This window comes from Hevea brasiliensis, chromosome 14, assembly GCF_030052815.1.
Source record: "Hevea brasiliensis isolate MT/VB/25A 57/8 chromosome 14, ASM3005281v1, whole genome shotgun sequence".
Lineage (NCBI taxonomy): Eukaryota > Viridiplantae > Streptophyta > Magnoliopsida > Malpighiales > Euphorbiaceae > Hevea > Hevea brasiliensis.
The window spans coordinates 33,303,869-33,319,582 of record NC_079506.1 but is presented as its reverse complement, the minus strand read 5'-3'; positions in this window follow the sequence as shown (position 1 = coordinate 33,319,582).

Here is a 15,714-nt window from a genome sequence, read left to right as displayed (position 1 = left end):
AATAAAATAAATTATGAAATCTTTATAATAATAATAATAATAAAATTATTATTATTATTATTATTATTATTATTATTATTATTATTATTATTATTTATTGAATATTAGCATTTCAACATACTTAATATTACATTTATTATTATAAATAAATTCTTTTTAATAATATATGGTTTTTTCAAGTGCAACTATATTGTAAAAATACTATATTGTTACTTTCTTATGAAAAGATATTTAGAGAAAAATAATTAATAACTATTGAAGAAATAAAATTTTATTTTTATTTTGAAAGTCATATACTTATTTAAAATTTAATGTAAATTTATATTATTTTTTTATTTTTAACTTTTATTTAACTTAAATTAAGTGAATTTAAATCAATTAAATAATTTGTTTACCAAAAATTTTAGCTATTATATTAATTTATATACTAATATATATATTGATTTAGTAATATTTGATAAAAAAAATAATCGACCTCGAATTAAAATAAGAGAAATTTTGTAAATAATATTTCTTAAAATAAAATATTATAATTCTTGGCCCAAAAGATAATTAGTAAAAAAATTTTAACTTACTTCAAAGTATGGAATAATTTGAATGCTTTAAGTCAAAAATATGATTAAAGATTGAATATCTCTAAAATAAAAATATATAATTGACTAACATATTTGATAAATTATTTTTAATAGTTTTTCCCGAAACAAAGTTAAAAATATCACATAAGTTCAATATTTTAAAAGGGCTCTTAATGTATCGAAATTCCAGTTCATAGTTATAATATAACAGGCGTGATAAAAATTGATTTAATAATTATAAATAAATTAATGAAATTTCAATTTCAATTAAGGTAAAATTATTAAGTTATGTATTATAATATCAATAATTAAATTTATAATTAGAAAAATATAAGTTAATATATATATATATATATATTAAATATTATTAATTATTTTATTATACATTTATATTTTTATTCATTAATATCAATTGCAGACAACATAACTTATTTTCAAAAAAAGAAAACTAAAATTTAGAAATTCACATGTGATGTTTGCATATTTAAGTATTAAAAATTATGAAGCACTCATATTTTATTTTTGGTGAAATATTTGTGTTGAAATCTTTTTCTATATATAATATTTATTTGATATTGTATTACAAATGTTTTATGAATATTTGTACATAATAAAAAATAAACTACTAACTTCTTTTTGAAAACATACAATTCTTATATATATATATATATATATATATATATATATATATATATATATATATATATATATATATATATATATATATATTTGAAATAAACTAAAATTATATTTATGTTAAATATATTCTATTTGATTTTATCTTATATTTCAAATTTAAATTATTAAATATTTTAAGATGAAAGTATTTAGTTAAACATTAATAGTGAATTCAAATGTCAAATTTTGGTTAAATATTTTTTATTCCTTAGTTTTCATATATATATATATATATATATATATATATATATATATATATATATATATATATATATATATATATATTAGATTAAGTTATGAATTGTGTCATTTTAAATTAAAATATTATTTTTATAATCAATTATTTTATTCATTTAATTTTAGAATCCATCTTGTCAAAATTTCAATGTATTGGTGTCAACTCAAACTGATCAGTTTTAGACTGGATTATACATATATAGTTATGTCTATTTTCAATTACTCTTTCAATTTTATGAGTTATTCATATTTATATCATTTTTAATTTTATGTGAATGAAATAAGTTACCAATTATTTGAATGCCCAGGAAAGATGGTGGAGTCACAATGGTCTCACTTAAGTACCACCTCCTTAGACAACATTTCCTAGACATGCACTTAATACAATCCTAATAGAATCAAACCATTGGTAAGTACCGTCTTCCTATAACACTACCACGGCACTAAGGATTTATGCCACGAAGACATAGATAGACAGGAGTCGTCACCCGGGTAACAACCAGGACATATTCAGTGTTTCTTCTGAGGGTCATGGATAGCAACTTACTCCTTGTAGAGTTTTCGCAACCGTCATTACCATAGCCCAATTTCTAGGTTCGGGATAGTGGGTACGTAAGGGAAAGGTGTTAGGCACCCCTTACGCTTGGTCTAACCTCGTTGATTCGAGTGCCAGTCCTCTACTAATCTTTCTAGAAGTCTTGTTTATTATTCTTTTATTAAACTTTATCCTAAAAAATGCAATTCTAATCCTACACACGCAAGTAATTCACAAAAGGGTTGTTGTTTACACACAATTTTCATGCACAAGTAATTCCTATCTATGGGGTTGCTAATTATTTAAATGATATTTACCAGATGACTAAAATTAATTTATTATTGAGAATTTAATTTACAAACAAATTCAATTTCAAATAACCCTACGTTTCTATTTAACCTAATTAATTAATTTTCACCAAGTTACCCTAAGGATAATTGAACTAAGTTAATTATGTACATGTGTAATTTATTCTAATATCACATAAGGCCCAAACAATCATAACCTAATAAAGATTTCTAACATGTAAATTTATTTTACAATTACCAAGTATTAAATTAAATTTATTTTATATGACAATGTTAGTTTAATTTACAAATAGGATTAATTTTAATTTACAAAGTATTTATTTAAATTAATTACATGCAAAAGTCGGTTAAATTAAAAACAAAGTTAATTTTAACTTACCAAATAAAAATTTTATTATTACTACAATTTCATGCCAATGATTATTCGAGGAGTTTAGAGCTACTTACTTGTTGGTAAATGCAGTTGCCATTGGGGTAAGCTACCCTTAAAAAAGGGTCATATCTTCTAGTATGGCAATGATATCCCTAGCTTACTCCCATTTAGCTCCACATAAGCTCCACGCAAATGCCCTCTTTGGTACTTACCTTAGGGCTACTTACCAATTTTATTTGTAATAAAAAAATAAAGAAACTAAAGAAAATAAAAGAAATAAAGAAAATATTAATAACAATTTACATTGGATTCTAACTCTAGTCTCCTAAATGGTTAAAATTCCTAATTAATTACAACTACCTAATGGTCTAAGTCTTCTAACATGATCCAAATACTTCATAACACTTCTTGAATTAAAAGAACACAGAAAAATAGATCAAATATCAATTAAAACCCAAGAAAATACAAGAATATACAATTTCCAAATTCTGGCAGATTAATGGTAGCAAGAAATCTGATTTTTTAAAAATAGTTAGACATGCCTAAAAATCATAAAAAAATTACAGAAGACAGCCTACATATCATGCAAGATCATAAAATTTATAAATCAAACAAAACCTTAGCCAAATGGTTTACATAAATCGTAACTTTTCTAAGTGATAGAATCGTACTACTTTTTTGTAAAATTCATAACTCATTAACCATAACAGATATGAATGCAAAACTAATTGGAAAAGATCCATAAGATTCTAAAATTAATTTTAGATACTAGATTTACACAAAAATATTAAGAAACAAGGGAGATATGAGCTCCACAAATCGGGTATCCTGCAAATCGGATTTTACAGGAACTCTAACTTCAAACAGTCATAACTTATAAAATATTAAAGCTTTTTTAGTGATTCTTGAGCCTAAAATTAATAGAATTTTGTGTAAAATATGAATATAATTTTTAAGAATTTTTTACAGATTTAGAAAATAACAAAAAATAATAAAAATACGAGAGATAGAAAACTGAACATGTGCAGAGTTGTGTATCCCCTCAAATTAAACATGATTACATGATCTATATGAATATATAAAATAAATTAAAAAAACAAGGAACATAAAATTAAACATTACATGGCATAGATCTTGAAAAGAAAATAAAAGAACTAACCTTTAAGAAATATCGCTGAAAGAATTTTAGCTATTCCTCTCTTTAATTTTTTTTTCTTTTTTTTCTTTTTTTTGTCTTCTCCTCCTCCTTTTTATTCCCTCCTTTTTTTCTTTTATTTTCTTTTTTTTTTAGTGGGATATTTATAGAGTTTTGGGAGAGAGGTGTGATAGGGTTTGGAGTCCTAGCGTGATAAAGTTCAGATAACTTAAACAACTAAGATTGCAGAATTTTTGTGAGACTGAAATATGAATGAGGTGTTTTAACTAATGGGAAGAGAAGGAAAGGGGAAGGCACCAATAGGGAGTGAGGAAGAGGTGTGATAGGGTTTGAAGTCCTAGTGTGATAAGGTTTAGATAACTTAAACAACTAGGATTGAGGAATTTGGGTGAGACTGGGATATGGGTGAGATGTTCCAACCAATAGGAAGTGAGGGATAGAGAAAAAGATATTTTCTTATTTTAATTTTCAAAAAATAAATTAAATAGGTCTTATTTAAAATTCCTAACTAGGCTTTCTCAGGCTCATGGGGCTCAATTAAACTTAATTAGGTACATTTAAAAATTACCCATATTAAATTTAAACAAAACAAAATTTTATTTAAATTCGCTTCCAAAAAAAAAAACATATTATTATTTTTTTTTCAATATCATGTCACGGAATTAATAATTCAGCTCCATGCCTCCAATTACATCTTACAGTCATATAATTTTTCATCATCGGGTTTCCCATAGCCTCAATGCACATACTCATCACAAAATAAGGGTCTACAGTTTGCCCCCCACTTTGGCAGAAGTTGAAATCAATGCGAAAGCATTGCTCAAGTTTCGTCAAAGTGAAACTCAAATTTCTAATAACTATAAAACATTGGCTATGGGGATCAAGTATATCTTGCTCGGTCGACGTACTCTATGTTATGAGACTAGCTATGGTCTCATAACCATGATAGTTGTGTCACGTGATAATTGAGTACATCTTGCTCTGTCGATACACTCTGCATTATGAGACTAGCTATGGTCTCATAATAGTGATAACTTTGTCATGTGAAAATCGAATGCAACTTGCTCTGTCGATACACTCTGTGTTATGAGACTAGCTACGGTCTCATAACAGTGATAACTTTGTCATGTGAAAATTGAATGCATCTTGATCTGTCGATACACTCTGCGTTATGAGACTAGCTACGGTCTCATAACAGTGATAATTTTTTCATGTGAAAATTGAGTGCATCTTGCTCTGTCTATACACTCTGTGTCATGAGACTAGCTACGATCTCATGACAATGGCAACTGTGTGATTTGAAATGTTGTGGATTCATATTTAGGACCGTAGTCCTAAACTACCTACGTATCCCCCTCGTTGTCCTGAGGAAGAATCAGATCCACTCGTAGTTCGACACTTGAAACTGTGGTGATGTATGTTCTTCTACGCCTTACACACCTACAGGTGACATGTTGATGCGTGTTCTTCTATGCCTTACATAACTATACCATGTGCCCTAAACAACGTGTAAGGACTTACCAAAAAATATCTGTTATGAAATGTTGTGGGTTTGTATTTAGGACCGCAGTCCTAAACTACCTACGTATCCCCTTCGTTGTCATGAGGAAGAATCAGACCCACTCGTAGTTCGACACTTGAAACTGTGGTGATGCATGTTATTCTACGCCTTACACACCTACAGGTGACATGTTGATGCGTGTTCTTCTACGCCTTACACAACTATGCCATATGCCCTAAACAACGTCTAAGGACTTGCCAAAAAACATCTGTCATGAAATGTTGTGGGTTCGTATTTAGGACCGCAGTTCTAAACTACCTACGTATCCCCTTTGCTGTCCTGAGGAAGAATCAGACCCACTCGTAGTTCGACACTTGAAACTGTGGTGATGCATGTTCTTCTACACCTTACACACCTACAGGTGACATGTTGATGCGTGTTCTTCTACGCCTTACACAACTATGCCATATGCCCTAAACAACGTCTAAGGACTTATCAAAAAAATATATATTTCATGGTTTAAAAAAATTGAGATGACTAGGTCTCAAAACTCTTTTTGTGATTTTTATGCTTCTTGTATGCTACTTCCTATCATGGGCATGCTGATTTTACTAGAGATTCTAAAAAAACTTAGTCCTTTGAGGAACCTCTTTTTGAAAAAACTTTCTTATAACCTCAAAATTTTTGAGAAGGACTGTTCACCAAAAAAGACTTCCTTAAGGTCACAATACAATTTCCCTCTGATTTTTCTTTTTCTTCTCTCCCCCATGCTTCATTATTCTATAGCTATTTCAAAACTTTTTTCTGCCTTGACTCATTTCTCTTCCATGAACTCAATTCTTTGTGGCTTAACTTTTGCCTGAAATGCTCTTTCGAGTTTTCATTTCAACGGCCTTGCTCTAACTTTTGCCTAAGCGGTCCTTTCGGGTTTTCCACTTAGCGAGCTCTCTCTTTTTCTTTTCTTTTTCTTATTCTTTTTCTCTTTTTTTTTTTTTTGAAATTAGACAATTACCAGGATATTCATATCAAGCACCTATTCTATCATGCTCACAAGACAATAGGTTAAATCAAAATAATGCAGTTCAATTATTTAATCTTTTGATGTATCTCTCAAGACACAAACATTCACAATCATAATTAAATAAAACATATTCCTGGTTAATGCAATAAAAACTTTTTTATTTATTTAGGTACACCAATACTCCTTCTTACATTTAGTTTTGCCAAATTTTTAACCTTCCAAAGTTAGAAATAAGCTTTATAACTTGCTGAATGGCCTTTTCAGGTTTTCCATCCAGATCTTCTCTTATCTCTCCTTTTGCCTAGACCACCTTTTACAGGTTTTCAATCTAGCATTTTTTTGCTTTTTTTTTTTTTTTTTTTTTTAACCCTTACTTTTGCCTAGACCACCTTTTGTAGGTTTTTAGCCTAGCGGGCCTATCTCACACAAAGTACCATTTGAGCCTGTCTAAATTGATTGGTTCTTGAAATTCATTCCTATCCAGGTCTAATATTCTTACTGTGGTAAGATCTTGTTGACTATGTATGGACCATCCTAGCTTGGGTAAACTTTCCTCTCAAATCAAAAGGAACGGGCCGAGCTTGTTTCAAAACCATGTCTCCCTCTTTGATCTTCCTTGGCTTCACCTTCTTATTAAAGGCTCTAGCTATCTTCCTCTGATAAGCCTGCATATGATACAAGGCTCACATTCTCTTTTAATCAAAGCTAGTTCTTCATATGTCTTCTAAGCCCACTCATTTTTTTTAGGATCTTAGCTTCTAACATCACTCTTAAGGATTTGACATCTTGCTTAATGGATAGCACTACTTTAGTCCCATACACTAAAGAGAATGGGGTTGCCCTCGTGGATGTCCTTGTAGTACTACGATAACCTTAAAGAACATAAAGGAGTTTTTTCAAGCCAATCCTTATATGTTTCAAACATTTTTTTTTTTCAACTAGAACCTTTCCATTCATATGAGGATCACACATTCCTGCATGTACTTCTTTCATTATTTGCTCAGCCTATTTTTCTATCACACATAAGAGTTTGTAGAATTGCCCCCCAGCTAAAGTAAATTGAGTGGCTAATCTATGAATTATTGCTCTATCTCTTTTGTAGGCTTATTGCGAGTATTCTCTCACTTCCAAAGACCTCCTTATGTCTTCATATCATTTTCCTTCTCCCTCTAGGTCCACATGTGCTACTATTATTCCTTCATAGCATGAAATTTTACTCCTCATTAGGATAACTAGCTAAGTCAACTTTTGATTATCCTTTTCCTATGGGGACACTAGCTTGGCTTGGGAATCGGCCATCTAATTTTAAGCTTGAGGCATGTGCTTCTTAGTACTTTGTTAACAAGGCTATAAATTTATCTCTTTCTTCTTGGGTTAAATCTTCAGCTAACTTAATGTCTTTAGGATTATTTGGTGTACCCAAATTAATAGAGATCGATTTTGATGCATTAATAGAAACTGATTCTAAATGATTATGAATGTCATGCATATGCCTATTAGAATAAACATCAAATAAGTAAGCAAAAGGACTAGTCATATTAGTAATTTTTGCCTCGAAATCTTCATCAAGTACATCAGAAATGGAAACATCAGTATCACTACTGTGAGCATTACAAAAGATAGACTCAAACTTAGGGGTGTAGCTTTAGGTGTTTGGCTTTCCATGCAGTCCTTAGATCAATGGTGCTGATTTGCTACTTTAGCTCTTTCACATGTGCTAACCCTTAATTATATGTCAAGGTAATTGCCCCCTCTTTCAAGAACTTAGGAGGGTTTGGCTCTTCTTCCTCTTCTGTTGGCTCATAGCCCAAACCATGACTCGTGATCTACCCCATCACCTCAATAAAAGTCACCAGACCATCTATACTTTCTCCTAGGCCTGTGCTAAGAAAAAACTTCATCCCGTTCTTCATAGTAGCCACTTTTAGATCCATCTAGTATTTATATATCCCAACAACTTGAAAATCAGACACTAGTGGAACTAAACCATCTAGTTGTAATGCAACTACCTCCTTATCAAAATTGGTCCAAACATCTAAAGGACCCTCACCATAGCTAGAATTATCACAAATGTTAAAAACCATTATAGACTGAGGTTCATTGGGCTTTTGGATGGGTTGGATAGGTTCACTAGGCTTTTGGATGGGTTGGATAAGTTCATTGGGCTTTTGGATGGGTTGGATAAAGTTAATAATTCTGTTAGGGTTATTTGGGGTGATGGAGATCATGTAGAAACCTAGTGTAGGTGAAAATTTTGGCTAGGCATGGGGCTTTTGGGTTGATTTTCTGGGTCAATTATCCTTTTGGCATCAATTAGGTCTTAAATATCATGCTTAAGTTGAAAGCATCAGTCGGTGTCATGACTGTGGGCTTGGTAGGACCGGCAACATTGGTTGATATCATAGCTAGGTGGGAGTGAATTTGGTAGTGGTCTGGGTGCTAAGAGCTACAGGAGGTCTTGAGCTTTGAGACGCTCCAAAACTTCGGATAAGGGTTGGCTGAATTAGAAAAATCTCCTTAGGGTGAGAGACACAATTTGAACCTCAATAACTTTAATGCCACTTAATTGGTGTATCTCGGGGTCTCTTTCTAAAGTTGACTATAATTTTCTCTTCTAGCTCAAACATCTTGGCGTTTAATATTTCATCAAGCATGGCCTTAGTTTCTTCCATCTTAAGTAGTGTAGGTGAAATCCTTACTAGTCTTTTCCCTTTCCTAACCCAAGTGACCTAATTGAAAGTCTCTTTGGTGTGTTCTGAGGCTATGTTGGCTAAATAAAATAGGATTTAAGGGTTAACCTAAGTATGCTATGTACATGAATACAATGCATGAATGGACCTTTTTTTTTTCTTTTTTTGCCTTTATTTTTACAAAAACAAAACTAAACCATACCAATAGAATCAAAACTAAACCAAAACCAGACCATATAAACTGAACTAAAATCAGACCAAAGACTGAATCAAAACCCAAAAAAAAAAAAAAATCTCCAGAACTGAATCTTCGCCCCCTTATACCTTCAACTCTCACGCGCAGGGTAAGAAAAAAAATTCTATCATAGGCTATGGTACAATGGACACACCAACAGGGGGTGGTCCAGGATGATCCTTACCTCACAAACAGAGAATTTATATCCTTAAAGTTTAACTATAAGTAAGCATCCTCTTGCTTAACACGGGTTTTGAAATGGACTTGGGCTTATACACACATTGGGTTTATGCATAGGCCTAAGTTCATCTTAACTACCACAAGAACTTATGGTTTAAATAGTAAGGTTATAAATCTAGCATAACAAAAATCTACGGGGTACCTAGGGTTGAAATCTATGGCTCATGGGCTTCATTAGGTAGGAAAAGGGTCACCTATGCGAGAGCTTGTCCATTAAGCACAACGGCCGGAGCTGTGGCTCTTTTATATACTCGAAGGTATGGGCATGGGATGCAGCATTCACCAATTCGTCATAGCTCGAGTAGAACCGTGGTCTCTTTGGCTAGTACTAACGGGGCTAAAAGGGTAAGGGTGATCCATGTGGTAGTGTAGTGCAATGCAAAAAGTTTAACAGAGGAATAATATTAGACTAATAGAAATATGTTGGAGTAACTATCCATTTAGTCCCCAGTGGAGTCGCCAAACTGTAGGAGGGGGGCGTGAGGCAAAATATTATCCATTAGAAATATATAAAATGCACCAGGTAATGCCCAGGAAAGATGGTGGAGTCACAATGGTCTCACTTAAGTACCACCTCCTTAGACAGCATTTCCTAGACATGCACTTCATACAATCCTAATAGAATTAAACCACTGGTAAGTACCGTCTTCCCATAACACTACCACGACACTAAGGATTTATGCCACGAAGGCATAGATAGACAGGAGTCACCACCCGGGTAATAACCAGGACATATTCAGTGTTTCTTCTGAGGGTCATGGATGGCAACTTACTCCTTGCAGAGTTTCCACAACCGTCATTACCATAGCCCAATGTCAAGATTAGGGATAGTGGGTACGTAAGGGAAAGGTGTTAGGCACCCCTTACGCCTAGTCTAACCTCGTTGATTCGAGTGCCAGTCCTCTACTAATGTTTCTAGAAGTCTTGTTTATTATTCTTTTATTAAACTTTATCCTAAAAAATGCAATTCTAATCCTACACACGCAAGTAATTCACAAAAGGGTTGTTGTTTGCATACAATTTTCATGCACAAGTAACTTCTATCTATGGGGTTGCTAATTATTTAAATGATATTTATCAGATGACTAAAATTAATTTATTATTAAAAATTTAATTTTGAAAACAAATTCAATTTCAAATAACCCTACGTTTCTATTTAACCTAATTAATTAATTTTCACTAAGTTACCCTAAGGATAATTGAACTAAGTTAATTATGTACATGTGTAATTTATTCTAATATCACATAAGGCCCAAACAATCACAACCTAATAAAGATTTCTAACATGCAAATTTATTTGACAATTACCAAGTATTAAATTAAATTTATTTTATATGCCAATGTTAGTTTAATTTACAAACAGGATTAATTTTAATTTACAAAGTATTTATTTAAATTAATTATATGCAAAAGTCGATTAAATTAAAAACAAAGTTAATTTTAACTTGCCAAATAAAAATTCTATTATTACTACAATTTCATGCCAATGATTATTCGAGGAGTTTAGAGTTACTTACTTGTTGATAAATGCAGTTACCATTGGGGCAAGCTACCCTTAAAAAAGGGTATTCTCTTCTAGTATGACAATGATATCCCTGGCTTACTCTTGTTTAGCTCCACATAAGCTCCACGCAAATGCCCTCTTTGGTACTTACCTCAGGGCTACTTACCAATTTTATTTGTAATAAAAAAAATAAAGAAACTAAAGAAAATAAAAGAAATAAAGAAAATATTAATAACAATTTACATTGGATTCTAACTCTAGTCTCCTAAAGGGTTAAAATTCCTAATTAATTATAAGTACCTAATGGTTTAAGTCTTCTAACATGATCCAAATACTTCATAATACTTCTTGAATTAAAAGAACATAGAAAAATAGATCAAATATCAATTAAAACCCAAAAAAATACAAGAATATACAATTTCCAAATTCTGGCAGATTAACGGTAGCAAGAAATCCGATTTTTTTAAAATAGTTAGACATGCCTAAAAATCATAAAAAAATTACAAAAGATAGTCTACATATCATGCAAGATCATAAAATTTATAAATCAAACAAAACCTTAGCCAAATGGTCTACATAAATCGTAAATTTTCTAAGTGATAGAATCGTACTACTTTTTTGTAAAATTCATAACTCATTAACCACAACAGATATGAATGCAAAACTAATTGGACAAGATTCATAAGATTCTGAAATTAATTTTAGACACTAGATTTACACAAAAATATCAAGAAACAAGGGAGATATGGGCTCACAAATCGGGTATCCTGCAAATCAGATTTTACAGGAACCCTAACTTCAAATAGCCATAACTTATAAAATATTAAAGCTTTTTTAGTGATTCTTGAGCCTAAAATTAATAGAATTTCGTGTAGAATATGAATATAATTTTTAAGAATTTTTTACAGATTCAAAAAATAACAAAAAATAATAAAAATACGAGAGACAGAAAACTGAATATGTGCAGAGTTGTGTATCCCCTCAAATTAAACATGATTACATGATCTATATGAACATATAAAATAAATTTAAAAAACAAAAAACATAGAATTAAACATTACATGGCGTAGATCTTGAAAAGAAAATGACCTATATGAACATATAAAATAAATTAAAAAAAAACAAGAAACATAGAATTAAACATTACATGGCATAGATCTTGAAAAGAAAATAAAAGAACTAACCTTTAAGAAATATCACTGAAAGAATCTTAGCTATTCCTCTCTTTAATTTTTTTTTCTTTTTTTTTTTTTGTCTTCTCCTCCACCTTTTTTTTCCCTCCTTTTTTTCTTCACTCTCTTTTTTTTTTTTTTTTTAGTGGGTATTTATAGAGTTTTGGGATAGAGGTGTAATAGGGTTTGGAGTCTTAGCGTGATAAAGTTCAGATAACTTAAACAACTAGGATTACAGAATTTGGGTGAGACTAAAATATGAATGAAGTGTTTTAACCAATGGGAAGAGAAGGAAAGGGGAAGGCACCAATAGGGAGTAAGGAAGATGTGTGATAGGTTTGAAGTCCTAGTGTGATAAATTTTAGATAACTTAAACAACTGTGATTGAGGAATTTGGGTGAGACTGGGATATGGGTGAGGTGTTCCAACCAATAGGAAGTGAGGGATAGAGAAAAAGATATTTTCTTATTTTAATTTTCAAAAAATAAATTAAATAGGTCTTATTTAAAATTCCTAACTAGGCTTTCTTAGGCACATAGGGCCCAATTAAACTTAATTAGGTACATTTAAAAATTAACCATATTAAATTTAAACAAAACAAAATTTTATTTAAATTCGTTTCCAAAAAAAAGAAAACATATTATTATTTTTTTTTTTCAAGATCATGTCACGGAATTAAAAATTCAGCTCCATGCCTCGAATTACATCTTACAGTCATATAATTTTTCATCATCGGGTTTCCCACAGCGTCAATGCACATACTCATCACAAAATAAGGGTCTACAATGCTATATAAATTATCTCCTTTCAAGCTATATCAAATTTATTTGTGTATTATAAAATCATATTGTGAATAACTGATCTCTATTATATTTTCATGAATTAAAACTATTCTTCCATGTGAAAAAAAAAAATCCATGAATTTTAAGTGAGGAATTTTAAAATTATTTGTGAAGATGAAAATGAGAAAACATACGATGGGTTCAAATAAAATCCTACAAACTATTTTTCTTTATTATTATTTTATATTACTCTTCAAATCCATGGATTTAAACTCTTTTTTTTATTATTATTAATGATAGCAATGGATGAAAAACTCGCAAAAATCATCCTACTCAATTAATATTTTTAATATTGAATTTATCTCAAATCCTATTAAAATTTAATTTAAATTATCTGAATTCATCTAATACTTGATTAATATTGTTCAAATATTACTAAACACGTTTAGTTTTATTTATTTTAATTAATAATTTATGTAAAAAAATATATTTATATCTTAAAATTTTGATAATTCAAATAAATAGTTAAACTTTGTTTATTTAAAATATAATAAATATTTTATATTTAATTAATTACATTTTTAAACTCAAATCCATTTAAATCCAATTGTATGTTAATTATAACAAATGTTAAAAATTATTATTTGGAATTATTATGCATGTGATTTATTTATAAAAGTAAATATAATAACAAATATGTTGAAACAATAATAACGTATTAACTTCAAAGTCCTTGAGAGCGGCTATTATATAACTATAAAAACAATTGTGATAAAGACTTGACGAGACAATTTCCTCGAAAGTTTGGAAGTCTACTCTCGAAAAGGACAAAAGAAAATTTGTTACATAAAAATCATTATGCGTGTGAGAACTTAAATAATCAATACATATATTAAAGTTGAAAAACGCATTCTGGGGAGAAAATTTAATTAATGAAATTAAATTACTTGACTCAATTACGAACTTAAAAAATTATTATGTGTCATTGTCATGAATATTTTGCCAACTAACTTAGTATCTCCATTTTGAATTGTCAAAATTTAAGGGTAACTAACAATGACCAAAGTAATAATATAAAATAAAATAAATTATGAAATCTTTATAATAATAATAATAATAATAATAATAATAATAATAATAATAATAATAATAATAATAAAATTATTATTATTATTATTATTATTTATTGAATATTAGCATTTCAACATACTTAATATTACATTTATTATTATAAATAAATTCTTTTTAATAATATATGGTTTTTTCAAGTGCAACTATATTGTAAAAATACTATATTGTTACTTTCTTATGAAAAGATATTTAGAGAAAAATAATTAATAACTATTGAAGAAATAAAATTTTATTTTTATTTTGAAAGTCATATACTTATTTAAAATTTAATGTAAATTTATATTATTTTTTTATTTTTAACTTTTATTTAACTTAAATTAAGTGAATTTAAATCAATTAAATAATTTGTTTACCAAAAATTTTAGCTATTATATTAATTTATATACTAATATATATATTGATTTAGTAATATTTGATAAAAAAAATAATCGAGAGAAATTTTGTAAATAATATTTCTTAAAATAAAATATTATAATTCTTGGCCCAAAAGATAATTAGTAAAAAAATTTTAACTTACTTCAAAGTATGGAATAATTTGAATGCTTTAAGTCAAAAATATGATTAAAGATTGAATATCTCTAAAATAAAAATATATAATTGACTAACATATTTGATAAATTATTTTTAATAGTTTTTCCCGAAACAAAGTTAAAAATATCACATAAGTTCAATATTTTAAAAGGGCTCTTAATGTATCGAAATTCCAGTTCATAGTTATAATATAACAGGCGTGATAAAAATTGATTTAATAATTATAAATAAATTAATGAAATTTCAATTTCAATTAAGGTAAAATTATTAAGTTATGTATTATAATATCAATAATTAAATTTATAATTAGAAAAATATAAGTTAATATATATATATATATATATTAAATATTATTAATTATTTTATTATACATTTATATTTTTATTCATTAATATCAATTGCAGACAACATAACTTATTTTCAAAAAAAGAAAACTAAAATTTAGAAATTCACATGTGATGTTTGCATATTTAAGTATTAAAAATTATGAAGCACTCATATTTTATTTTTGGTGAAATATTTGTGTTGAAATCTTTTTCTATATATAATATTTATTTGATATTGTATTACAAATGTTTTATGAATATTTGTACATAATAAAAAATAAACAACTAATTTCTTTTTGAAAACATACAATTCTTAAATTATATATATATATATATATATATATATATATATATATATATATATATATATATATATATATATATATATATATATATATATATTTGAAATAAACTAAAATTATATTTATGTTAAATATATTCTATTTGATTTTATCTTATATTTCAAATTTAAATTATTAAATATTTTAAGATGAAAGTATTTAGTTAAACATTAATAGTGAATTCAAATGTCAAATTTTGGTTAAATATTTTTTATTCCTTAGTTTTCATATATATATATATATATATATATATATATATATATATATATATATATATGTATATTAGATTAAGTTATGAATTGTGTCATTTTAAATTAAAATATTATTTTTATAATCAATTATTTTATTCATTTAATTTTAGAATCCATCTTGTCAAAA